Source organism: Phascolarctos cinereus, unplaced genomic scaffold (genome assembly GCF_003287225.1).
Source record: "Phascolarctos cinereus isolate Bilbo 61053 unplaced genomic scaffold, phaCin_HiC Scaffold_5;HRSCAF=322, whole genome shotgun sequence".
Classification (NCBI taxonomy): domain Eukaryota; kingdom Metazoa; phylum Chordata; class Mammalia; order Diprotodontia; family Phascolarctidae; genus Phascolarctos; species Phascolarctos cinereus.
Genome location: NW_027555958.1, coordinates 185,219,563 through 185,245,556, shown reverse-complemented (window position 1 = coordinate 185,245,556; position 25,994 = coordinate 185,219,563). Strand labels below are relative to the sequence as shown.

Below are 25,994 nucleotides of genomic sequence, written 5' to 3'. Positions count from 1 at the left end.
TCACTATAGAATCATTATACCCAAGTGTATATGAGATTTCATTTCAGGATGAGCAGGGATGTAGGTCTCTCATGAAGTAGATAGGTACTTCTCTTTCTTTCTCCATGGTACAAAGCCCTCTTTGACTAAGGGTTTTGGTCTTTTTATTGCCAGTCTTGGCACCAGGAAGGATAACAACCTAAACTTATTATCTGTTTGTATCTAAATCTGAATCAATTTTTTTTACCAGCTTTTTTCTTGAAATTTGGCTTTGAGACTAGAAGGAGACATTAACTTCAGATGGTCAATCCCTATAATTGCATCACTGAAGGTGAACAAAGGATTAAAGGGAAATAACACAAGTTACATCTTCTTACCATGAACAGGATTGGAAATGCCTCTAAGAAACTCAAAAACATTAGTTTTCAATAAAAGAAATAAAGAAAAGAGAATATGACTTTGTATGATAGCCAATAAATATATGGAACTAATTATTTCAAGAGGTAGAACTGAATAGAATAAAACAAGCAGCAAAATAATAAAATAATCAAAATACAGACTTCATATGGGAAAAACTTTAAATAAGTTCAAAGGTGAATGGTATGTATCATGAGGTGCTACATTTCTGTTTATGGAGGTGTACCTTTTAAGTTTAAATTGCATTATTAACATTTTCTCCATCAATTTATCAATTCTAAACAATCAGCAAAACACTAAATCAAAGCCTGATTTGTAGCATGTACTGATTTCCAAGGTATAAATGCTAGCACTTAAAATGTAAAAGTCTAGCTCCAACACACCTCAGCATGAGGGAAACTTTTTCGTGGGTTGTGAAAACAGAGAGTCCAAACCTACCCAAATAGAGAGGCACCATTAAATATGTGATATTCTTTAGATAGAAAGACTTAAACTAGGAAAAGGAAGATTCTCTTTTCCCAAACCTTAATTAGAGAGAGGAAAAAAATGGATAATTAAACACTCCACCTGGAAGCCAGAATGTCTGCTTTTTAAAGAACAATTAAAGAAAGAAATTTGGTGTTTAACAAAAATATTTATTATCAACATGACATTTCCTTACAAAGAAGTCTTTTAAATTACCTTTCCATTCAGCCAGAAATTCTCTGGCTGAAATGCAAAAGCAGCCTGTTAATCAGAGACTCTCACCTTTAATGTTAAACCAAGAGGAAAACAAGGCTGCCTATGAAAAGAACATTTTGTTCTAATTCAGCCTGTGTTCTTCATAGAAGCAAATTCAAAGGTTTGAGCTGTAATTGTTTCAAGCACATGGATTTTAATTATTATATTCACTTATTTTAGTTAATGACTAGTTTTATTGCCTTAAGCTCTGTTTAATTTTCCTTCCCTGCCTCCTCACCCTACCTCTTCCACTCACTTCATATTGTGAGTTAGTCTTACAAAAGCAAATATCTATGGCTAAGATAACAAGCTTATTGAGAGGAGTCATATCTTCCGTGTGTGTGTGTGTGTGTGTGTGTGTGTGTGTGTGTGTGTGTGTGTTTCTCCTCACTACCTGAAGTCAGGCTTGGGAATCAGTGAGAGCATAGTGCTTACAACCTATTAATATACTGACAAATGAATAATTAATACAATTTTAAGGAGCAAGCAGGATGTTTTTGTTGCCTTTCATATTGGTTAGGCTAGGCATGAAAACAGGTTCTGGTTAAAGGGTGACTGGTAAGGGGTGGGGGTTGGTCTCCCATTCAAAAAGCAGAAAGATTACTGAAAAGCTTTTCTGTCTCATTTCCTAGGTTCTATGATAATGAGAAGACAAGGAGTTGTAGGATGGTCAAATGCACACGTAGGGATATCACGTCAGTATGATGCTATGCCAACAAGTCAATAAAGAAACAAAAAATACACAGGCTAAATCAGTTTAGCTTGTCTCATTGTCAGTCAGTAATTGATAAAATCACAACAAATGAGCCCATTGGTCTACATTTATGCTCTGTTCTGTGTCACTGTTCCTTCTATGCATACACAGACTGTCTCTTTCAAAAAGATAAAGAGTAACATGGTATAATTAAGCATGCTGCACTTAGAGTGATACCTAAGTTAATGTTCTGCTTCTAACACATATTAGCTATGTGGCCATGGGCCAAATACTTTAACAATTACAAGATTCAATTAGTTTAATTGTAAAATGAGGATAATGAAGATGGTGGCAATAACTTTGTGTGGAACTAAAAAAGTTGTTCAAAGCACAAATTCCAAACAAATCACATAGTTATTTCAGGCTCCAAATGTTATTTTAGACTCAGTGCTCCATTCCTTGTTCACCACCTCTTCCTTACTCCATTAAAATGTATACCTTATATATTAATGTAATTGAATTCTATTGTGCTATAAGAAATGATGAGCAGGCAGATTCCAGAAAAACTTGAAAAGACTTAACAAGAACTGATGCAAAGTGAAATGAGCAGAACCAGGAGAATATTGTACACAATAACAGCAACAGTATATGATAATCAGTTACGAACAACTTAGCTCTTCTCAACAATACAATGATACAAAACATTTCCAGAGGACTCATGATAGAAAATGCTATCCACATCCAGAGGAAGAACTGAGGGAGTTTGAACGTAGATCAAAGCATACTATATTCATTTTTTTCATTTTTCTCCTTTCATCTGTTTCTTCTTTTACAACATGAATAATATGGAAATATTTGCAAGATTACACTTTTGTAATCTATATCAAATTGCTTACCATTTTAGGGAAGAGGGAAGGAGAGAGAGAAAAAAATTGGAATTCAAGTTTTTTTAAATGAATGTTAAAAATTGTCAATATTGTTAACCTCCCTCCCTACTGAGCAGGCTCCTCCCTTCCCAATTAAGAAAGAAAGGGAAAAAAAGACATTAAAAATAACATCATAAGACAGAAATATACTTAAGTAAAAGAAATTCCACGTTGTAGCAATGTCCAAAAATGATATCTTTTGAGTCCAGCATCTCTGTGCCAAGAGGTTGATAGCATGCTTCATTATAGGTCCTCTAAAGATATGCTTGATCACTGCTTTAATCAAAATCCTTAAGTTTTTAAAAATTATTTTCTTTATAATATTGTTGTACATTTAAAAATTATTCTCCATGTTCTGCTTACTTCAATCTGTGTCATTTCACACTACCGAAGATTCTCTTAATCTCTTTCATCATTTTGTATGGTAATATTCCATTACATTCATGTACCATAATTTATTCAATCATTCTTTAATTGTCTAGGAGGCAAAAAAAAAAGGTACTCCCTTAAATTCTGGTAGTTTTCCCCAACTCGATTAAAGTTTTCTTCAAAATCAGGGTACCCCCTTATGTTATCATCTCTCTTAAGCCTGCCCCTTATTCCTGATTGTCTTCCTGTTGAATTTGATGCATTTTTATACCAAACTGTCTAGCATATTCAGTCCTCTTTTGTTTCAAATAAGTGAGGTTTATGTGATACTATTCCCATTCTTTCTTCCATATTTGTATATTCTTCTCATATACTCCAATTACAAGGAGTAAAAAGTTCCAACTCCTCTTTCCTCCTTTCTACAATAACATATTCCTCCTATTGCCTATCTTCTCTTTTCTTGCTTAAAACTCTCAGAAAAGAATCAATCCTCCCTCTTCTTTCTGGCAGAGCCTTTTTGTTTTTCTTATTAAGTCCTTCAGGCACTGGAATTCCAAAGGCATACTTGTTTCTTCTCCCACTGTTAGAATGTTAGCACTATATCATTAAATAGTTCTAAGCAATTGCTCAAATAAATTCACCTTTTATAAGTTTATCTAGCCTATTGTGATTGTAGTTCATGTGCTTCCTACTCAGCTCTGATCTTTCAATCAGAAATATTTGAAAGTTCTCTATTTTAATAAAAGTTCATGTATTTTGCTTGTGGAGTTATACTCAGGTTTGTAGAGTAAGTTATGCTTGGGAGTTAGCCTCTCTATTTTGTGTTTTGGAAAATTGTATTCAAAGATCTTCTTTTTTTTTAAATTAGAAGTTGTCAGGTTTTATATAACCCTGACTGTAGTCACTTAGTGCTAGGACTGCTTCTTTCTAGATGCTCAGAGTAGTTTTAATTGATGTAGAAATTCTGGATTTAGACCATGATATTCCTGGGATTTTTTTTCCTTTTGGAGTTCCTATCAAGAATTTATCAGAGGATTTTTTTCCCCTATCTTTACTTTGTCATTTGTTTCTTATAAGTCTGGGAAGTTTTAATTTATGATTTAACTATGCTAACCAAGTATTTTTTTTTGAATCATGATTTCAAGGGTTTAATGATTCTTAATCTTGGTCTACTGCTTTTTATATCAGATAATTTACATTTTCTTATATTCTTGAATCTTTTAATTTTGTTCTAAAATTTATTACTTTCTCATGATATCATTTATATCTGTTTATTTTATTCTTATGGTTGAGTTCCATTTCTTTAGTTAAGTTTTCTGACCTACTTATTCTCTGTTTCTCAACATTTTTTTTCTTTCCACATGAGCTATTTTTTTAATCTCTTCATTTTTTCAAGATATTCATTTAATCCTTGTGGAAAATTCATTTTTTTTCCTTTCAGTCTCTGCTTACTGTTGTTTGGTATTTCCATTTATGATAATTTTTATACTGGGTGGTATTTTTTTTAATTTACCCATCTTTCGAGCTTTGGGGGTTAGCACCATGGATAGATATAGGCTCTGTTCTCTTACTGCACTCTTGGATCAATACTGTTATACTGACCTCTACCTCCTAGGGTTCACCTCCACTGGAATTTTGGGGTTCAGAGTGATGGAACTTATTCTGGTATCTGAGGACAGATTGTTAGGGACCTTAAATCCCAGGGGTATACTGGAGCTAGCTCTCACTGGCAAGTGAGAGTCTCAGTGAACATTTATACCTCAGAAGTTAGCAAATGCTACAAATTAGGTCTTTACTTAATTCTTTTGTCAATTGTCTTAAGTGTCAAAAATACAGGTTAAACTTAAAAGTGTACTTTTCATACATTTTTACATTTCACACATTTTTCTCCCCAGAGATTCCATTATTAAACATTTACTAGCACATACCTATCAAAGCACCTGGGTTATCCTAGTCTGAATAGTGCACACCATACTGACTAACTCTGCGCTGGTCACTGCTCCTCTCCAGGTTCCCCACTATAGGGCTTTCTATAGCTTTCTCAGGGAAGCTATCTCTCTATGCTTATCTCTCTACCAAGAATCTTGCAAGCTACAAGTGTCTTTGATCATGCCAGTTCTCCCTTTTCCAGAGAATCTGACTTTCCTATTATGCTTGGGCTTTCAGCTCACTTTTGGTACATTCTGGGAAGGCAAATGTCATTTGCTATAGCTTCTCATCCAGATTCTTGAATTTTTCAGTCTAGCATGAACTTCATGGTTTTACTGGAGTTAGTGTGAGCTTCCCTCCAGGCAGGCTGCTATAGTAACAGCCTTACATTCTAAGCAAGAAATAAATTTGGGCAATAGGAGGGGAATCTTCAATTAGAGAGATTTTTTTTTCCTCATGAGCTCTTAAAAATGCCTAACCTGCGTATTGAAAATTCTTCTACATGGGAAAAACTGGAGCGTTCATGCATCCCAATTTAGTTCAATTTAAATATTATTTTTTCCTCTTCCCTACAGAGTCGTTTAAAAAATTGAGTTGCAAACGCCCTCCTCTTATCCAAAATTCCACCCTCTTCAGGAAGTCTTTTTCATGCCCTCTTAATTTCAGACTTCCATCTCTTGATTATCTCCAATCTACCCTATTGAGATCTTGTACATAGTTATTTGCGTGTTGTCTCCCCCATTAGACTGTAAGATCTTCAAAGGAAGTGACCATATTTTGTTTTTTTCTTTGTATCCTCAGAGCTTAGCATAATGCCTTAAATGGAGTATGTACCTAAAAATATATATTGCCTGGCTGAATAACATGAGAGTTTGAGTGAATTGGATGAATTGTAGTGTGCACACAGATCTTTTGGAAAGATGGAAAAAAACAATTTCACTGGGTGGGGTATTAATGACAGAGAGGGAATATGAACCCTATACTGAGTCTCATGACCCATGGTGGTGCTCTTTTTTTTTTTTGCTAGGCAATGAGGTTAAGTGACTTGCCCAGGGTCACACAGCTAGTAAGTGTTATGTGTCTGAGGTCGGATTGGAACTCAGGTCCTCCTGATTCCAAGGCCGGTGCTCTACCACTGCGCCACCTAGCTGCCCCCGGTGGGGCTCTTTATATTACATTTTGCCATCATTGGGCTGTCTATCTAACTAAAATGGTGATTTTTTTAATAGGACCATGTGATTTCATTGCTGTAGAAAATATATGCTAAAGAAATTCTCTGTGCCAATGTAAATTGTCAACTACTTTGCAAATGAGTTTTAGGGAGTTCTCTGAGGCAGTGAATAGTTAAGTGACTTGCCTAACATCCTTCCAACAGTTTTACTCAGAAGTGGAATATATAATGGGCTATGTGATTATAATGAGCTAGCTTAGCCCTAGAGGTGAAACAAGAGAATAAACCCCTCTCCCTTCTTTTCAGAGGTGAGGATCTATGGTGGGGAACATTGCATATACTGTCAGTCTTTTCTGATGTGTTGGTGAGTTTTTCTGAACTGATTTGTTTATTCTTTGATTTTTGTATTTTATATTAATATGGCTATTTTGGGAAGAGGTAAAAGGAGAGAGATATTCCAAATTTAAGGTGTTATAAAAAAAGAATATTAACATTGGAAAGAAAGGCAATGTGGTATAATGGTTAGAGAGCCATCTTGTGAGTTGAGTTAGGAAGAACTGGGCTCAAGCCCCACTCTTGACCCATACTGTTCATAGCATCTTAGGGCATGTCACTTAAGCTTTCAGTGTCTCAGACAACTCTCTAAGACTATCATTTGCAGAGCAGATACCAACCTGCATTGGTATAGAGAATTTCTTCACCACATATTCCCTACAGCAATAAAAGCAAATGGTCTGGGAGGGGGATTCATTTTTTTTTAATGAAACTTCTTCTTACTTTAGATATAAGTTGCATTTTTAGAATAATATCAACATTTCCAGTGATTTCCTGTGTAACTGATAGTGCTGCATTTGATTTTCACAATAACAAATCTGCAAATATTTATGTATGAGTATAACTATTTAGATATTGTTTGAAGGGACAATAACCTTTTTTTTAACCTTGGTACTTTGGTCTTTTGTGGAGCGTAAAGAATGAAGAAATGTATTTCATTTGTGTCATAGAGATACATAATTTGGTAACAAGTCCAGGGGTTAGTTACTGTCTTTCTTTCCTAAAGCATTGTTGTCTTTCTCCCTACCACAGAAAGTCCATGCTCATCCATTCTGATTACTCTTCCTTGCTGTATCTGCCTTTCACTTTCAATTTCAGTTGCACTATAAAGGTGGGGGAAAAAGGGTTCTCAAATCTTAGAATCTTAGAACACTAGGATCAGAAAGTAGGTTCTATTTTATTTAATATTATAATTTATATATTTACATCAAAGTCATTAGTACTGTTTAGGTCATATTAAAGGATTTATCTGGTAAGTAAACCTTTCTTTTTTTTCTCATATGTTTTAAAATTGAAAATTTTGAGAATTATTTCCATTCTTTATCCAAATTTCCTAATATACAGATACAGCATAGATCAACAGCATCCAATTCAAAGAGAAACAGGGCCACTAAACTGTACATAAAGATGTCTATGGGTCACACACAGATTAATATTTCATTGTTGTTCTTCCCTCATTTTTAGGTTGTGTCTGACTCTCTCTGATTCCATGTGGGGTTTTCTTGGCCAAGATGCTGGAGTGGTTCACCATTTCTTTCTCCAGCTCATTTTACAGATGAGGAAACTGAAGCAAACAAGGTTAAGTGACTAGCCCAATGTCAAACACCTAGTGTCTGAGGCCAAATTTGCACTCAGGAAGGAGAGTCTTCCTGACTCCAGGCCCAGAACAGTATCCATTGCATCACCTGGCTGCCCTAAAAAGTGAATGAAAGGTAAATTAATTATTAGAATCAAGGTCTCCTTACATCTAAGTCCAGAGCCTTTCCCTGAAAGAAATTCAAGATATTGATGCTTTCTGTAATGGAGTAGATATTGTTCAGTGCTGCCCAACTCTATGTCATGGACTTTGTCCATTTCTTGACAAAAATACTGGAGTGGTTCGCTGTTTCCCTTCCATTTTACAGATAAGGAATTGTGAGAAATAGGGGTTAAGTGATTTGCTCAGAGTCACACACTAGTAAGTGTCTGAGACTAGATTTGAACTCAGATCTTCCTGACTCCAGGCTGTGGGTGCACATACGTGTATACATACATATACATACACATATGTGTATATACATACATTTATGTAAATATCTATGTAATCAACACACATAACTATGCATATACACATATGTATATGTGAAGAAATGAAAGTGATGTAAAAACAAAATATATGAGTGTGGTACCCCCATAGGACAAGCCCCCACTATTCACACTATTGAGGGCAACAACTGTCTGAGGTTCAACGTACTTGGGAATTGTACTCATAAAAGTACATCTCGCTAACCTTACTGGTAAACTTCCCTTTTAAAGTAATCCAGGAGATATAATGCACTCAAAGCAAAGTTACCTACTGAGATAGTATAGTAAGAACAGATGTGACAAACCCTTACCCTCAAACACTTGGGATGCTCCCTCCCAAAAATTGCAAACCATCAACAGAAAGTATAAACACATATTCAAAGATTTGAAATCAAGAATTATGAGTTTAAGTCTCTGTTCTAATATAGAATAGATAAATGAAAGGGACAAGAAAGGGGCAAAATTATTTATTTAACTCTACTTTATATCAGGCACTGGACTAAGCACTTTATAAATATTATATAATTTGAGATAATGGTCAATGACCAAGAGTAAGTCCTTGATTCTCTATTTCCTTGAATCTAGAATGGGTATAATGTTTTTTGTGCTTTTTACTTCATAGAAATGTGAAAGGTCTTTGTAAACTAAGAATCTTTATAATTTTTTTTTGTGATTATTATGTCTATTCCTTCTGTTTGGTCTATTTTTTTATCATCTGCTTCTGCATAGATAGGTAGCATGTTTTTATGGAAATAAGACTGAACATGGAATCACATAACATAAATTTGAATGGTCTTTGAGTTGGGCAAGTCGCTTAGCCCTGCTTGCCTTAGTTCCTCATCTGTAACATGAGCTGGAGAAGACCCTTTTAGTATCTTTGAAAAGAAAGTCCTTAAATTATCATCATGAAGACTCATACATGACTGAATAACAATAAATGTGGCACTTATCTTATTTTTATTCATATCTTTCAAATTATGGAGGGTTTTTTGTTCCTCTTCTTCCATAAAAACAGTACTTTGTCTTTTCAGTCACTTTTTGTTCAATCTACTTTAAGGTAACAATATTGTATAGGCTCTCTTCCCCTCACCTTAAAGTTCCCCTCCATTCCTGTTTGTCACTATTTTCCCTAGTTTTGGAGTTTTACTTATGTTATTGACTACTTTTTCTTTCACTCTTTTATCTAGTTATCCAATACTTTTTTCCCTTGATTAAGCTGTTAAATACAATCTCTGTTCTCACTTTCTTTTGTTTGCTAGCTTTTTTATTTATTGCCCTTTTATTCTAAAAGAAAAAAGAATTTTTTTCTTTCATTCTCTTCATTATTTATCTTCCCTTTTGGTTCATTTTTGACTTTTATTCTTTGATTCATGCACCCTATATTTATTTTTTTATTTGTCTCTGTATTCTTTGTGGAATTAAAAATTCAAAGATACCTAGTTTGCATTCCTTACCTCCTTTCCCCCTTTTCTGTTATGCCTCCTTATTAGAAGTATCAACATCTACAGGTAAACATTTTCCTGTGTCCCTGATTATGTGATTCTTTATTTCTACCCTCCTTTCTGGGTCCATGCCCTCCTCCCCCTCTGAATGTTAACTGCTCTCAAAAGTTATTATTTTCTTTCACCCAATCAAGGATGCAGTCCAGGAAAGAAAAAATAATAACAGATTATCTTTCTCCCTCTCTAGAAGTGTTCTTCAATGGCATGCCTTCATACCACTGAAGTGAGCTTTCCATTCCCTTCTCTGGTTTCTGGTGGGTTCAGAATAGTCTTGTGTCATCAAAATGTCTTTCCTTTGTATTTGAAAGTTTTCTTCTGGTTGTTTGCAAAATTATTGTTTGTCATTGGAATTGTTAAATGTAGCTATCATGTTTCTTGGAGTCTGCAGGATAGTACCCCTCCTCAGGTGATCTAAGTATTCTTTTAATTAGCACTTAATTATTTTGTGTTCACAAGTTCTGGGTAGTTTTGTGTGTGTGTGTGTATTGTTTCTTGCATTACAGTATTTGGGTTTGTTTGGCTTTTGTACTTGTCATGCTTTTCTGGTAGATCTTTGATCCTTAAATTCTTTCTACTTGCCCTGTCTTCAAGATAAATAGGATTAGTTTATACAAGAGATAATATGTCCTTTTAATAACATGGATTTTTGCTTCTATTCTTCTAGATTTTCCTTCCCTTTTCTATTTGTATTCCCAATCATTTTTCCTTTCTTTTGTTTCTTTTGAGAGAGTCACCAGGGTAGATTCAAGTTTTTCTATGATGTTGATCATTTCTGCTGTATAGACCATAAATTTTCCTTTTGTGATTCTTATTTCTCCCTTGAATCACTCAGGAACATCCTGTGTGTTTATATACTCTCTTTAGAATTCCCAGGGTCCTCTACCTTGTCAGGTGGTGATTCATTTACCTTTGTCTTGTAATATTTATTCAAAAACGTTTTGAATCATTAAGAAGTTTTCTCTGTAGATTCATCTACTTGTGCTCATCATTTGTAACTGAGTTTTATTTCTCCCGAGATCTTTGTAATTTATTTTTTTTTCTTATATTCTCCTGTCACTCATTCTCTTTCTGACACCTTCCTCTTTGAAGGTACATTCCCTAAGTTTGGACCTTAAAGCAGCCTCAACCCTCCCTTCCCTCCATGACAAGGAATTAATTTTTCCCTGGCCTCAGTCCTTTCGTGTGAGACTGAAACAGTCTCACATGCATGTTGGTGCCTTGTCTTAGCTTCCTCAGTTGTTTATTTATACAGCTGAAAACTGGGGTAGTTCATTAGTCTAACTGCACCCCCAGGCAGAGTAAGCATTTTCTTTCCTGCTACTTCCTCCTCAGCACAGTTGAGGGGACAGGAAGAAAGAAAGAGAATTTAAGAATTATAAATTACGTAATAAGTTAAAGAGTTAAGGTCTATTGCTTATCACCACAAAATGATGTGATGAAGGTAGGTGTGGGGGATGTTGGTAGAGATTGTAACAGAAGCAAGGGAATTGCTGAATGGATCCTACAGCATAAGCCTGTGTGTGTGTGTGTGTGTGTGTGTGGCAGAAAAGGTAATTATAAGTGAGTACTTAGGGACTAAAGTTTAGCCTTCTCTGCTGTTATTTCATCAGGTTGTTGCCTCCCTAGGGTTTATGGTATCTTGACCTGTGGAACCAGCCTTTACTTCTTGCACATAATTCTTATTCAAATGTTGAGAAATTATGAGAATTAGAGAAAACACCTAGTCCATCATCTTGTTAGTCATGTGACATGAAAATATTTGTGTTATGTATGTATGTATATAAAAAAACTTTCATTTCAGATACATTCTTTCCTCTTCTTCTACCCAGCAAACCATCCCTTGGAACAAATATATATTTTAAATAGTTGTAATTAATCTTTTAGTAAGTTGTTGTTCAATTATTTAAGTTGTTCTGACTCTTTCTGACCTCATTTGGGGTTTTCTTGGCAAAGGTACTGGAGTGGTTTGCCATTTCCTTCTGCAGCTCATTTTACAGATGAAGAAACTGAGGTAAATGGAGTTAAATTACTTGCCCAGGGTCACACATCTAGTAACATTTGAGGCCACATTTGAACTCAGGTCTTCCTGACTCCAGGCCTGGAGCTTTAGTCCTATACCACCTAGTTTTCAGTAAGTAGCACGATACATCATAATAAATTCATAGAAATGACCCATGGTTCCATTTAGCAATAACAAAATCCAAGATAAAATGAAAGAAAGGGAAATCCTTTTAAAAAATAAAATAAAATGCTAGTAGTGGATGGATTTTACCTTTAAATTTCACTGAATTTTTTTTCCATGCTAATAGTTCATTTTTCTCTCGAACTCCTCTTCCACCAAACATTTCAGTTGAATTAATAGTTTCTTACAGCAAATGCTTTTCAAATCCTCTCCCTACTCCCTACCTCAACCACCTCAATCACTCCCAACAAAACAAACAAACCAAAAGCAAACAAATACCCTTGAAATTCTCACTCCACTAACAGAGTAGGTTAGGCCTTGGACTTAGAGGCAGAAAAATCTGAGCTGAAATCCCACCTCTGACACTTCTTAGCTAAGACACATAAACAGAGTACATGATACTTGTGGTGCCTACCTTTCAGCAACTGTTGCTAGGACTAAAGGGGATTCACAAAAATGTGATGGGCCAATCACTGACAAAACAATAAGTGTCTTTGCTTAACAATGAACTATAGTCATGAACGAAGGAATGAAAATATTTTTAGTAAGTGCTTTCTATGTGTCACATTCTGGAGATAAATATAAAAGGACAAGACAGTCACTTTTCTCAAGAAACTCAAATTCTCATAGTGAGAAACAGCACATACAAGAGAATTCAGTGATAGGTCAGATGGAATGGCCCTGTGGACCAATGTTATGTATTTTTTGGTTGTAGACAGCTAGTTTACAAACATCCTTTTTTAGTATAATTTATTTTGAGAGAACCATATCCATGTCTGATATTAAACCATTCATTACATAGATGGGTAGGCAAAGACAACAAGGAAAGGATATTAAGACAGCTCATCACATAATAGTTAACACACACACACACACACACACACACACACACACCCCTTGGGACTGTACCTGACACTTCCAAAGTAAGATATAAAAAAGGAAAGTATTGCATACTACCAGGAATATTTCCAGGAAGGCTCCAGAATGACAGTCTTCAGGACATGACAAGAAGAAGTATTTTCAGGCAATCCTGATCTTAGGACTTAGTATGTTGCTGTAATAAATCCTTTTTCCTTTGGGGACTCCTGAGTCCATACTTCAGGACTGTTCCTGGGTCAAGACAGCTCAAATATCAGGGATTTTATAACTAAGAGAAGAGCCCTGCATTGGCAGATCTGATGAATTTCCCAAACCTGAGGTCACAAGCAGAAAGGCAGCAATGAGCTAGGGTTCCATAGAGCGCAGAGCAGAAGGCAGGGATTATTACCAAAGAAGAGGAGTATTCATGGCAAATGAATAGGCTGCTTGTTGGATGGAGCTTTTTTTCAGAATTAAAATACTGCATCATACCCAAAACAAGAAAATGTGCATAAAGCATGCTGCAGACTTTAAGGTACTATATAAATATTGGTTATTGCTATTACAATCAAAGAGTCAAACCTCCAAAGATCTAGACATGTTTAAGAGGGATAGGATAAAAGCATTTATCATCTACCTCCCTTTTTCTCCTGTTATATTTTAAACATTTCTTTACACTTTCTTATTCAAATAATAGCTCCCAGTTCTTAACTCTGTTCCACCTCTATTTCCCAGGAAAGAATGTGATTTTTGGCAATTATTTATTCCCCAACTTCCATAGCAATTAATGAACTTGGATGTTCACTAAAATTTATTATAATGGGATTTTCATGGAGATAGTTTTTTTTTTCTAAATTTGCTGGGCTTATGCCTTATAGCTATAGGCCAAGTGAGCAGAAGAACATAAGTAAAATCATTTCAAAATGATAAAGAAGGAAGGAGAAAAGAGAAAGAAAGAAAGAAAGAAAGAAAGAAAGAAAGAAAGAAAGAAAGAAAGAAAGAAAGAAAGAAAGAAGGAAAGAAGAAGGAAGGAAGGAAGCAAGGAAGGAAAGAAAGAAAGAAAGAAAGAAAGAAAGAAAGAAAGAAAGAAGGAAGGAAGGAAGGAAGAAGGAAGGAAGAAAGAAGGAAGGAAGGAAGGAAATCTCTTAATGTGCATTGTATAAAGGGATTACAAATACTTGGGAGAGATTCTGTGTCTGACTAACATCATAATGTCAGTCCCAATGGGTATACATGGATACTATTGTAGTACAAATTTGACTCAGGAGATAACCACAGCCAGTTGGAATTCTCCCATTCAAGGCCAGCTGTTGTGATGAATGCAATGAGGGCTTCCAAGGCACTTAGATTTATAGAAGAAGATTCAAGTAACTTTCCATTTTTTCCCCCAGCTAAAACTTTCACCAAGCTTTATAAAAGATGTCTATCAAAACCTTGGAACAAAATATGATTTGCCTTCAAGGAAAAAAGTGTGCACGCACCAGCACACACACACACACACACACACACACACACACACGCACACTCTCTCTCTCTCTCCTAAAAAATAGTTTCACCCACATATACAAAGCTTTATTGTCCGAGCAGATCTGTGATGATCTGCAAGTTGATTTCCATTTCTACGAGCTAGAAATAGATACCTTTGGTTTAATACTTTGGACTTCCCAAAATCAGATATCCATGAAACAAATAATTGTGACATCCTGAACTCTTAGAAGGTGCTGACAGCTCATTAGCAACTTGAAACTTGGTAGAGAAATTACAGCTTATCTAAATACTATCATACACCAAATCTCTTTCTTCACTCAATAGCATTGATGTGGAATTCAGAAATGATATTTCTTGCATATCCAAATGGCACTGAGGTTGGTATCCTATAGTCAGAGGAGGGAGAGAAATGAGGTGATCAGAAATGTCGTGTCCATTGTCATGTAAAGAAGACTGAACATTAGCATTTTTATTTGTTAAAAATTAAGTTAAATATTTTGAGAGAAAAAAGTATTTCTTTCTTTAGCATCAGGCTTCCTTTCCACATAGCCTATAATGATTATTGCATATTGCTATAAGATCGTTCAAGTATAAACACAGATGGTTACTTAGAAAATGTACCATGCTAAGTTAACTGTTTGTCCTTAGCCCTCAAAGTGTACATCCAAAACATTATTTCAGTAGCATATATATCTGTGTGACATACCAATAGAGGGTAATCCCTCCCCCCCTCCCCCAACACACACCCGGAAGCTCTCATCTCAACTCTCATAATTACCTGGGTGCTATCCAAAAGAGAACTCCTAAGATCAGACAGAATTAACATTATCCTTTTTTTCCATATATGAACACCACCTTGTGCAGGTGTCTTTTACAACAGCACTCTCTTAGCTCATGTTCAACGTTAGGATAAACTGTGGTATTGAAACATTAACCAAAGAAAATAAACTTTACCCCAACACAACAGGAATAAGTAACAAGTATACAATGGTTTTTAGCTTCTCTGGATTCAGCTCCCCTCATCTCCATATGGAAACAAATCTGTTAATTAGAGAAAGATAAAAAAGGCATATTAACTCATGTAGTCTTTGATAATCCACCAAGTCCAAGGAACTTTGACTGGCCATACTCAGAACTTTTTGTGCATGCGGAAGTTGAGGCCAATCAGGTCAGGGTGACAGCTTTATCGCCTTTTAGAGAAATCTAATCCCTAAGAAAGTGGGAAAATGATGGGGCCTGGGCCTTGCCATATGTGTGTGTGGAGGGGGTGGTGGAGAGAGAAGCTGTGTCAGAGAAATAGAGATAAATATATTAGACCTATCATACACACACTATCTATTTTGTGTTTTTATTCCTTGAGCCTGTTTTCCATAAGGGACCATTCTTTGCTAGTCTAGCAATTTTCTAAGTACTCTGATTTACACTAACTACCTAAAACACTGGGTGGGGTTTAAGTAAATAACCCCAGAGTGCTAAGCTCAGCACTTCCCCTTTAATATCCTGATGCAAAACTTCAGTGTCTAGGTCCCTAGCCTTTCTGAGGAAAGGCATGCTGAAATAAATCTTCTGCAGTGGAAAATACCCTGGAATTGGAGTCACAAGTTCAGGATTCAAGTTCAGCCTCAACTCCTTACTACTTATGTGAATAAAAATGATATCAGTGGCATACATTTCTTTAGTAACTAAGATTAGTAGCTTATTTTTTATTTTAACATTTGCAAAGCCACATCTTCAGCAACAACTCTGAATGGGGATAGGATAAGTAACTTGGCCAGAGTCATGAATACAGTGTCAGAAAAATAACCAAAGAGAGTGCTAATAGTAGGAATGACCTAACAGCAATAATAGCAGCTCATATTTTCATACTAGCTTTTTTTGGTTTAGTTTTTGAAGGGGTGACTGGATCTAAGATTTCATTTGCTTAAGGAAGTAATTGGAGTGTGCTATAGTCAACTCCAGCAGACTACAGAGACCCATAGTTAAATTTTCAGTGTGAGTACTATTCCTTGGAGATCATCAGATTCTACAAATCAAGGCTTAATTTATTATTCTGTTGATTATCTAGATTTAAGAAAAAATGTCACTAATGCAAAATAAACTGAAAAATATGTTCCGAGTAATTTGTTAAAATTTTCTTTTAGAAATTAATGTCTTAAAAACTTATCAGCCACTGCATAACTTACTCTTTGTGAAGAAATTGTTTCTGTAATGTGAGAAGAAGGTCTCTATAAAGAGAAGGTCAATGTCTTCTCTGTAACTATAGTCTTAAACAGCTTCCTGGAACACTGAGAGATTAAAATAAGTTGCCCAGAGTCACAGGCTTGATCATGCTACTCCCTTCCCAATAACCCTGTGAAGAGAACTCTCAGTTATATTATCCCTGCTTTACAGATTGAGAAATCAAGACTTGGAAAGGGGAAGTGATTTCCTACCATTCTCCAGTAAGAAAGTATCAAATATTGCTCTTGAATGTTACAACAATCACTTCTCCCAAGATTTTTGTGAGATGCATAGTGCAATGTACATGTCCTAATGTAAGCCAGCTAGACGGGCTTCCATCTAAGGATGAGGGCCATGAAGATATAGAAGGCTAGAATGGTTGCTATTGAGTCATCCTTTCTCCAAAGGAATTCGTCTAACCCTTATGTTGAGCCTTCTCTGCTTTTAATAGATTGGCACATTTGTAAAAGTGAATCATTGCTTTTGTCTGCTTCAATAGAAAATCTCACAGGCTCTGTCATCCATTGAGAGGGTTATAATGGCCTGGTGTGCATTGTTTGGTTATCCTTCTGGAGGAAGTTACACACCCACACTCTTTTTCCTAGGTGAGATAATGACAAAGGCTCAAAATGTAACAGAAGCAGGAAGAGTGTGGTATTTGTCTTCTTTTTTTTAAGAGTAAATTCACTTCTCTCAGGAGTGGCTAGGTGGCATAGTGGACAGAGCATGGGCTTGGAAGTCAGAAAGCTTCCTCTTCCTGAGTTCAAATACAGACTCAGATACTTCCTAACTGTGTGACCCTGGGCAAGTCACTTAATTCTTTTTTCCTCAGTTCCCTCATCTGTAAAATGACCTGGAATAAGAAAAGCAAGCCATTTCAGTATTTTTGCCAAGAAAACCCCAAATAGGGTCACCGAGTTGGATATGACTGAATAATTGAGAACAATCACTCCTCTTATTACAATGCCTTGCCTTTCCTTTTATCGACTCATATATAACTTATTTGCACACATTTGTGGACTTCTTATCTGCCCTGTTAGATTAGTAACTCCTTGAGGGCAAGGACTATCTTTTGCCTCTGCAACTCAACTGCTTAGTACAGTGCCTGCCACATAGTAGGCACTTAATAAAGCTTGGAAGACTCTCCCTCATTATCTCTGACTCTTGGTTTCCCTGGCTTATTTCTAGTCCCAGCTAAAACCCTACATTCTACAAAGTACCTTTCCTGATCCCCTTATCACTAGTGCCTTTTCTCTGTTAATTATCTCAAATTTATCCTACATCTATTTTGTTTGTACATAATTATTTTCCTGTCATCTCCCACATTAAACTATGAACTCCATGAGACCAGGAATGGTCTTTTACTTATATTTGTTTCTTGATCATTAACTAATAAAACACATCAGTTAGCTTAAGGTGGAGTGTGGCTATGCCTGGTTCTAATTCTAAACCTTACATATATCCCTACTCAGATTAGTAAATTGATGCATACATACATACAAATAGACAGATAGATAGATAGATATAGATAGATAGATAGATAGATAGATAGATAGACCTATCTCTCTGTAGATATCTATTTATATAGCACTTATTGTATGCCAACCTAATATGCTAAATACTTTACAAATATTATCTCATTTGATCCTCACAACAACCCATGGAAGTAGGTGCTATTATCATCCCCACTTTACAGATGTGGAAACTGAGGAAAATAAGGGCTAAGTGACATGCCCAGAATCACAGAGCTAGTAAGTATCTGAGGTCATATTTGAACTCAGGTCTTCCTAACTCCAGATCCAGCATTCTATTCATTGGGCTACCTACAAATCCATATTACTTACTTATGGTCACTCGGTTACTAAACGTCAGAGCCAGACCTCAAACCCAAGCCTCTTACCTCAAACCTTTCTCAGATATATCATACCACCTCTCACTTATTGAAATAGTTCCCTCTAAGTGGCAGGAGATAGGACTTGGTTCTAATATTCTTTATGGCACACAGGCACTTTTAATGAGTAGCTCAAATAATAAATCATGTCAAGATCAACTCAAGTACACAGTCAGTACTGTCACAAGTACAACTATAGTCTCTGTCAAGTAATGAAACATTGTGACATCACATTATAGGATAACATATTGCATGTACTCATTTAAATATTTGTGGTATTCAAACTTCCATTTTTAAGCTTATATTCTTTCTCTGCCAATTCATTGTTGCTTCATATACCACTAGTTGAGATTGCTTCAATCTGATAGAAAGATATGTAATCCAGCTGTCTTGGGGTAGTTAGATAGTAAAAGAATAATTCTTTATCAGTAATAGAAGCAGAGATAGTAATAGCTGATGTTTGTGTCACACATTCCAGCTATAATGAACTTAATTCATTATTTTACTGGACCTTCACAACAGCTCCATGATAAGCAGACTGAGAAAATATTGATATTCCTATTTTAGAGATAAAGAAAATAAAGCCTAGAGGGGTTGTATCTTGCCCAAGGTCAGAAAATTAGTAAATGGTTTAAGTTGAGACTTGAACCCAAGTCAAGTTTATGTTTTAAGGGGCCATATGAAATGAGTGAGTGTGTGTGTATGTGTATACACACATACATTCATATATCTTGGGCAGCTTTGTATAATGGTTAAAGCACTGGGAGTTAGAAAACCTGACTTCAAATACCACGGTTATGTACTGACTATTTTATTGTTGTTAGTTCCTTGTTTTCAAAAAGGATCAATTATATCACAGGGTAATGTTTTGTCTTGCCCATGAATCGGATTTAGGTGAGGCAGAGTTGCACGAAATCATCAGCCTCAATCTCTTCTAGAGTCACCAAAGTCCAGTGGCAGGACAAAAGTCAGGATGACTGGCAGTGGCCTGGGAGGCAGTGGATGACCATGACATCTTCAATGTATGACCAAGCTCTAAGTGACCTTAAGCACCTGTTTCAGCTGCCTTAATGGCCATTGGAACAAATTGTTTTCACCTGCCTATTCTACCAAGGGGTCATCTTCATGTGCTTGGGGTAGATATCCCCCTAAATTAATGACAGGTTTGAGGCCTGAAAATGACATGCATACAGAACATTACTGTCCTGGACTTAAAGCAGACCAATGGAATTTACTATAGCTTGCTAGCTAATAATTTGCTAACATAATTTTCCTAATTTAATTTTGTTACATTCAACAAAAAGTGAATAAATATCCTCATTCTCTCCTTCCCACTCCCAGTTACTGACAAAAAGGTGACCCTTGACAAGGCTGTTCCCTCTAAATTGGCACTTGAGTCCACCCTTTTTCATCCAGTAGCTTGCAGCCTCAATTATACTCAGTTTCTTATGAATATTCACTGGTTCTTTTTCTACCCCTTCTCCAAGGTTTTATCCTATGTATCCTTCTCTTCTTTTATACTCTCTCACTTAGTAACCTCATCAACCTCCATGGCATTAACTAATATCTCTGTGCAGATGACATAGTTATATAGACAGATAGACACATAAATGATAGACAGATGAATAGATAAATATAGATAATAGAGATAGTTATGGAGATAGAGATGAGTAAGGAAAAGATATGTCTCTAGCCCCAGTCTCTCCACTAAGGTTCAATTCTCCCAACATGAATTGCCTATTGGGTATTTCAAACTGACTAAAGATATCTCAAACTCAATGCAGCCAAAACTTAGCTCATTATTTCCCTCCTCAAACTCTTCCCTCTTCCAAATTTCCTAATTTCTGTCAAAGATGACACCATCTTTCTAGGTTTGTAACTTCAGCATTATCATTGGCTCTTCATCCCACACACCCAACCAGTTGCTAAATTTTGCTATTTCTACCTCCATAACATCTCTCACATCTTTTTTTTTTCTACTCACACAGCTGTTATCTTAGGGCGTTTATGGCCTCTCACTTAAATTATATTAACAGCTTCCTAATCAGTCTTTCTATTTCAAATATCTCACCACTCCATTCTATATACACTGTAGCCAAAGTTATTTTCCTTAAGCTCACATCTAACTACATCACTCCCTCACTGTGGAAAGTTTAGCAGCTCCTTATTGCTCATGGAAATAAAATATAAATTTCTTGGTTTATCATTTAAAGCCTACTGACCCAAATGCTTCTCTCTAGCCTCATCTGATCTTACTCCTTCATGTCACTATGTAATCCAACTAAACCATCTTTCTATTTCCCCTTCACACATGACACTTCATCCCCAGTCTTCAGGCCTTTACAGTGTTTTGTCCCTCAGTCTTGGAACGCACTGGCTCTCTCCCCTCTTTCTCATTGAATACCTCTTTTTCAATATTCAGCTCAAGAACCATATTCTAAATGAAGCTTTTTTTAAATGATTCCTCCAACTGCTATTGTTTTTTCCTCTAAACCTGCCTTGTATTTTCACTACTTGTTTTTTATTTCTTTCACATATAAATACATATGTTCATATATAAATACATACGTATTCTGCATATGCTCATATGTATATTTGTAATCTATCACATTAGTCAGTCAGCCAATAGATATTTATTAAGCTTCTGCTATTCCAGAGACTGAAGTGAAGACTGGAGATTCAAAAACAGACAAAAGACTGTCTTCAAGTTCCTGTCTTCAAGAAGCTCACAATCTAAGAGGAAGAAAACAAATAACCATATACTTATACAGTAAAAATTGGAAATAATTAAGAGAGAAAGCACTAGAATTAAGAGGGGTTAGAAAAGGCTTCCTGTAGAAGATGGGATGTTAGTTGGGATTTGAAGGAAGCCAGCTAAGGAGGTAGGTATAGATAAGGAGGGAGAGGATTCCAGGCATGAGGGTCAGCTGGAGATAATGCCCAGAGCCAAAAGATGGATTATTTCATTAAAGGAACATCAAGGAGACCAGTGTCATTGAATTGAAGAATATGTGGCAGGAAGTAATGTACAAGAAGTCTGAAAGGCTGAGTTGGGGGAGGCTAGGTTATGAAGGGCTTTGAATGCCAAACAAAAGATTTTACATTTTCTCCTAGAAATAACAGTAAGCCACTGAAGTTTATTGAGTGGCGGGTTGACATGATCATATTTATACATTAGAAAAATCCATGGAAATTGAATGGAGGATGGATTGGAGTGGGGAGAGACTTGAGGCAGGCAGATCCACCAGTAGGATATTGCACTAGCTCAAGTGTGAGTTGTTGAGGGCCTGCATCATCAGAGTAGTGGCAGTGTTAGAGGAGAAAAGAGGGTATATTCCAGAAATGTTGCAAAAGTTAAATCAATAGAACTTGATGATCAATTAAATATGAGGAGAGGGGTGAAAGATAATGAGGAATCAAGGATTATACCTAGGTTGTGCAACTGAGGACCTGGGAGGATAGTATTGCCTTCTACAGTGATAAGGAAGTTGTTGGGGGAGATTTAGGAGTAAAGATAATGAATTCAGTTTTGGACATGTTGAGTTCAAGACATCTACTGAGCATCTAGTTCAACATGTCTGAAAGGTAATTGTCAATGTGAAGTTGAAGCTTGGTAGAGAGGTGATGGAAGGATAGGTAGATTTGAGAATTTTCATTAAGAGATGGTAATTAAATCCATAGGAGCTGATAAGATACTTCACCAAGTGAAGTAGTACAGAGGGAGAAGGGAAAAGGGGCTAGGGTAGAATGTTGAACCAGCAAAGGAGACTAAGAAGGAGTAGTCTTACAAAAAGGAATAGTTTCATTCTTTGTACTTGCATCTCCAGAGCCTAGAATAATGCCAGGCATTGATAAATGCTTACTGGTTGAATAGTTGATTCATGTTTGAAAAGTGTGGGACTAAATGCTAGGAATAAAGAGCCAAAATTGAAACAGTCTCTGTATTCAGGTAGCTTACATTCATAACCTGATGAGACATCAGAGGAGGATGTTAGTAAAGATGACCATTGAAATAACAGCTTCTTGTAAGTGACCAGAGCTAAAAAGGGTAGAAAGTAAGGTCAGTGAACTAGAGAACTAAGGCAATTGCCAAATAATGTGACATAGCTTTCCCATCTCTGTTCCATTGAAATGGCTGTATCCCACACCTCATGCCTGAAATGTTCTGCCTGCTTACCTCCACTTCATAGTTTCCTTTGGTTTCCTTCAAGAGTCAGCTCACCTCCCACTTTCTGTAGGCAGCTTTTCCAGTATCCCCAGTTGATGATATCTTTCCCCTTCTACTGTCTCCCATATTAGAAAATAAACTCCTAGAGGGCAGGGACTGTTTTTGCCTTTTGTTGGATCCTCAGTATTTATAAGCACATTCACCACCATATAGTAAGAGTGTAATAACTGCTTGTATACTGTGTGACACACTGTTTGACCGATTTATTATATAAGAACTCTGAAAAAAAAAAGCACAGGGAAGAGCACAACAGAAATGGAAATGACAAAATAGTGAAGCAAAACTAATGGACACTTAGTTGCCTAAAATGAATTCATTTGTCACAGAAGGTAGAAGAGACTAAGGAAAAAGTGATAGACATGAAGCTTTAAATTCAAATATTCAAATCTAGGTCATTTGATTTTGCATGAACAGTAAGAAAAAAAAATGTCTACTCTTGTGTTTGCAGGGCTAATTGAGCCATGGTGCACAGGTAATAAAGATAACACCTTACAGTAGGGCACAACATTAGCATTTCTCAAATCCTCTCTCACAACATTAGTACATTTGATCCTCAAAGCAACCTTGACAAACAAGCTGGAATTTGTTGTCCATATCTTATAGTTCAGAAAAGGACTAAAAAGAATTTTTCACAGGTCATATAAGTAGCAAGTGGCAAAAGCAGGCTTAGACATCATACTTTTTAATTGCTACACCTGTGATCATTTTATTTCATTGCTTTTGTCTCCATTTATCATATTAGCAAGACCCAAGTAATCTTGACTATCTCCTTTCTCATGGTAAAGGAAAATGTTGAAAACAGAACATACTGGAAAGTCTTTTCATTCCTCCCTACTCTGTGACCCTCATGGGAAGAACAGTCTACACATTAATGTCAAAATATGTAAAATGTTTAAAAATTGAATATATATATTTTCATACCACCCGAGTAGTATGAAATGTCAAGCCTGGCTAACTCCCACCATCTATCTTTTCTACCTCTACTCTTTTTTATAAATTTTTATTGGCAATTGAGGTTAAGTGACTTGCCCAGGATCACACAGCTAGTAAGTGTCAAGTGTTTAGTCTGAGGCAGGATTTGAACTCAGGTCCTCCTGACATCAGGGCCAGTGCTCTATCCACTGCACCACCTAGCTATCCCTTCTACCTCTACTCCTGAGACAAATTATGGAGTGCTTCTGAAAAAAGCTCTATAATTGTGCTCATTTGGGTCTACTACAGATGTATATAACCTGACCTCAACTAGACTTTTGCTGTTGCATAGAAATCCTATTAGTCATTGCTGATTTACTCCTAATTATGTTTTTTTCCACCGTGAATGCTCCAAATCTCTTCTCTCATAAGTCCCCAATTGCATCCTCCCATTATCAGGTGTCTTTTCTTCCTATTTGACTGAGAAGATTGAGGACACTTGTTGAGAGTTCCCTTATCTCCCCTCCACACTGCAAAGCTTCTCTGCGTCCTCAGCTCATCTGTTTTTTCCCTCAATCTCCGAGAATGAGAGATATTATGGAAATCACACTAACAGGACATGGTAACTGTATAAGGAGGTAGAAAAAGAAGGAAGTCAAATATAACACCGAGGTTTTGAACATAGGAGAGTGAATGAATGGTGATATTACTGACAGAAATGGTAAAGTTAGAAGGAGAGAGTATTCTAAGGAAAAAAAAGACATGCTACAGTTTGTAGTTGCTGATGTCAGCATTATATCCAAGTACAGATGTTCTACAAAGAACTGGAGCTCAGAGGAGAAGTCAGCACTGCCAATATCGACTTGAGAGTAATCTATACAAAGGCAAAACTTGCAATGAGATGGTAGATAGAATTGTCAAAAGATTATATAGAGAAGGAAGGAGAGACAAGAACATACCTTTAGAAAACACACACATTGCAGTTTCAGGAAAATAGAGATGGGTCAATAAACATTCAAAATGTTTGTTACAAGTGGAGAAGGATCGAAGAATAGCTTGTCTGATAATGTCAGTCTTCTCACTTTTCTGCCATTTGAGATTCTGTTGAAAGAACTGAGGATATTAAGCTGTGGAAAAGAAGACTTAGGGGCAGCATGAATGGAGTCATCAAATATTAGAAAGGCTGTCACAGAAAGAGGCGAGATTTTTTTTTTCTTCTTCGCCTGCTGGGATGATATTAGGAGGAAGGATTCATAATAATGGCAAGGCATATTTCAACTTGATGTTGCCTTTTGCTGGCCTCTCAACATAACATGAAAATAGAAAACACATATTTTATACCAAATATATTCCTTCCTCAAACTTTGTCATATGTGTCCTCACCCTACCTAAGTCTCATCTGGTACAGGCTAAACATCTCTCCCTGCAGAAGATTGACTTGAAGTTTATCAACACCACCCCAAAATTTGGTCATGATCAGTCCAGACTGTGGAGGAAAAAAAGCTTTCATAAGACAATCGAAAGCACTATGTGGTTAACAAAGAAACTACCTGATGTTTCCTAGCCAACTGTGAACTGGTGGTAGATTCTCAATAAAATTGAAATTATTTTCAAAAGGAAAGGTAAAGAAAAGGATAAAAAAGAAAGGAAGACAGATGGCAGCATTTTTAATGCTATAAAATTCTATGTTATTGAGAGAAGTGAACTTGGCCTCAAAACCACTGAGTTTATGATTTCTGCATTTGGGTTCAAATACTGATTTGACATCTTGGCTCTGCCACTAATTGCCATAGTTATTTATCCTCTCCATGTCTCAGTTCCTCATTCATGAAATGCAGAAAGTAAATGATATTATATCTAAGACCCTTTCTAATTTTGAATTTAGGACCAAGTAAATGATAACAGGTAAAGAATTGTAAAGTTCTGATGAGGACTTGGAGAAATGAACATTTTGGTACTTCAGTCATTGAAATTTATTTAAACAAGTTTAATTTGTATTATACCTCCATGTTAAGTTTTCTAATAATACTTCTTTTTAATCCTTTGATCTATTAGCCATATGACCTTGAGACAGTCATTTTTAATCCTCATTTTACAGATAAGAAAACTGAGGCTGGAAATATTCATCTATGAACTACCTAACTCATGAAGTCCATGTGACAAGCCAATAAGAAGGTAAATAAAACTGCTTTAGAGTAATTCTAAATATGAGCTTTTTTTTCCTGTGATATTTTCCCACCAATGTTAAATGAGGTTAAAATTCTTGATTACGAGGCAAGACACTTGATTTTGTTTCAAATTCTATGGCAAATCATGTCAAAATTCTCTTTACCCCCACTTTCCCTTAAGTGTAATATTGAAACCATTACAATCATGGTGGGAATATTTGA

General features: G+C 36.1%; 1 long non-coding RNA gene across 1 annotated transcript in view; it reads right to left on the bottom strand.

Annotated features, from left to right (window-relative positions):
• Positions 1 to 15,306: 15,306 nt before the first annotated feature.
• Positions 15,307 to 25,994, bottom strand: part of LOC144457919 (uncharacterized) — a 48,051-nt gene continuing 37,363 nt past the window's right edge. Inside the window, exon 3 of the long non-coding RNA XR_013487523.1 lies at positions 15,307 to 15,394. This is a non-coding gene — a long non-coding RNA (uncharacterized LOC144457919). The remainder of the gene's footprint in view (positions 15,395 to 25,994) is intronic.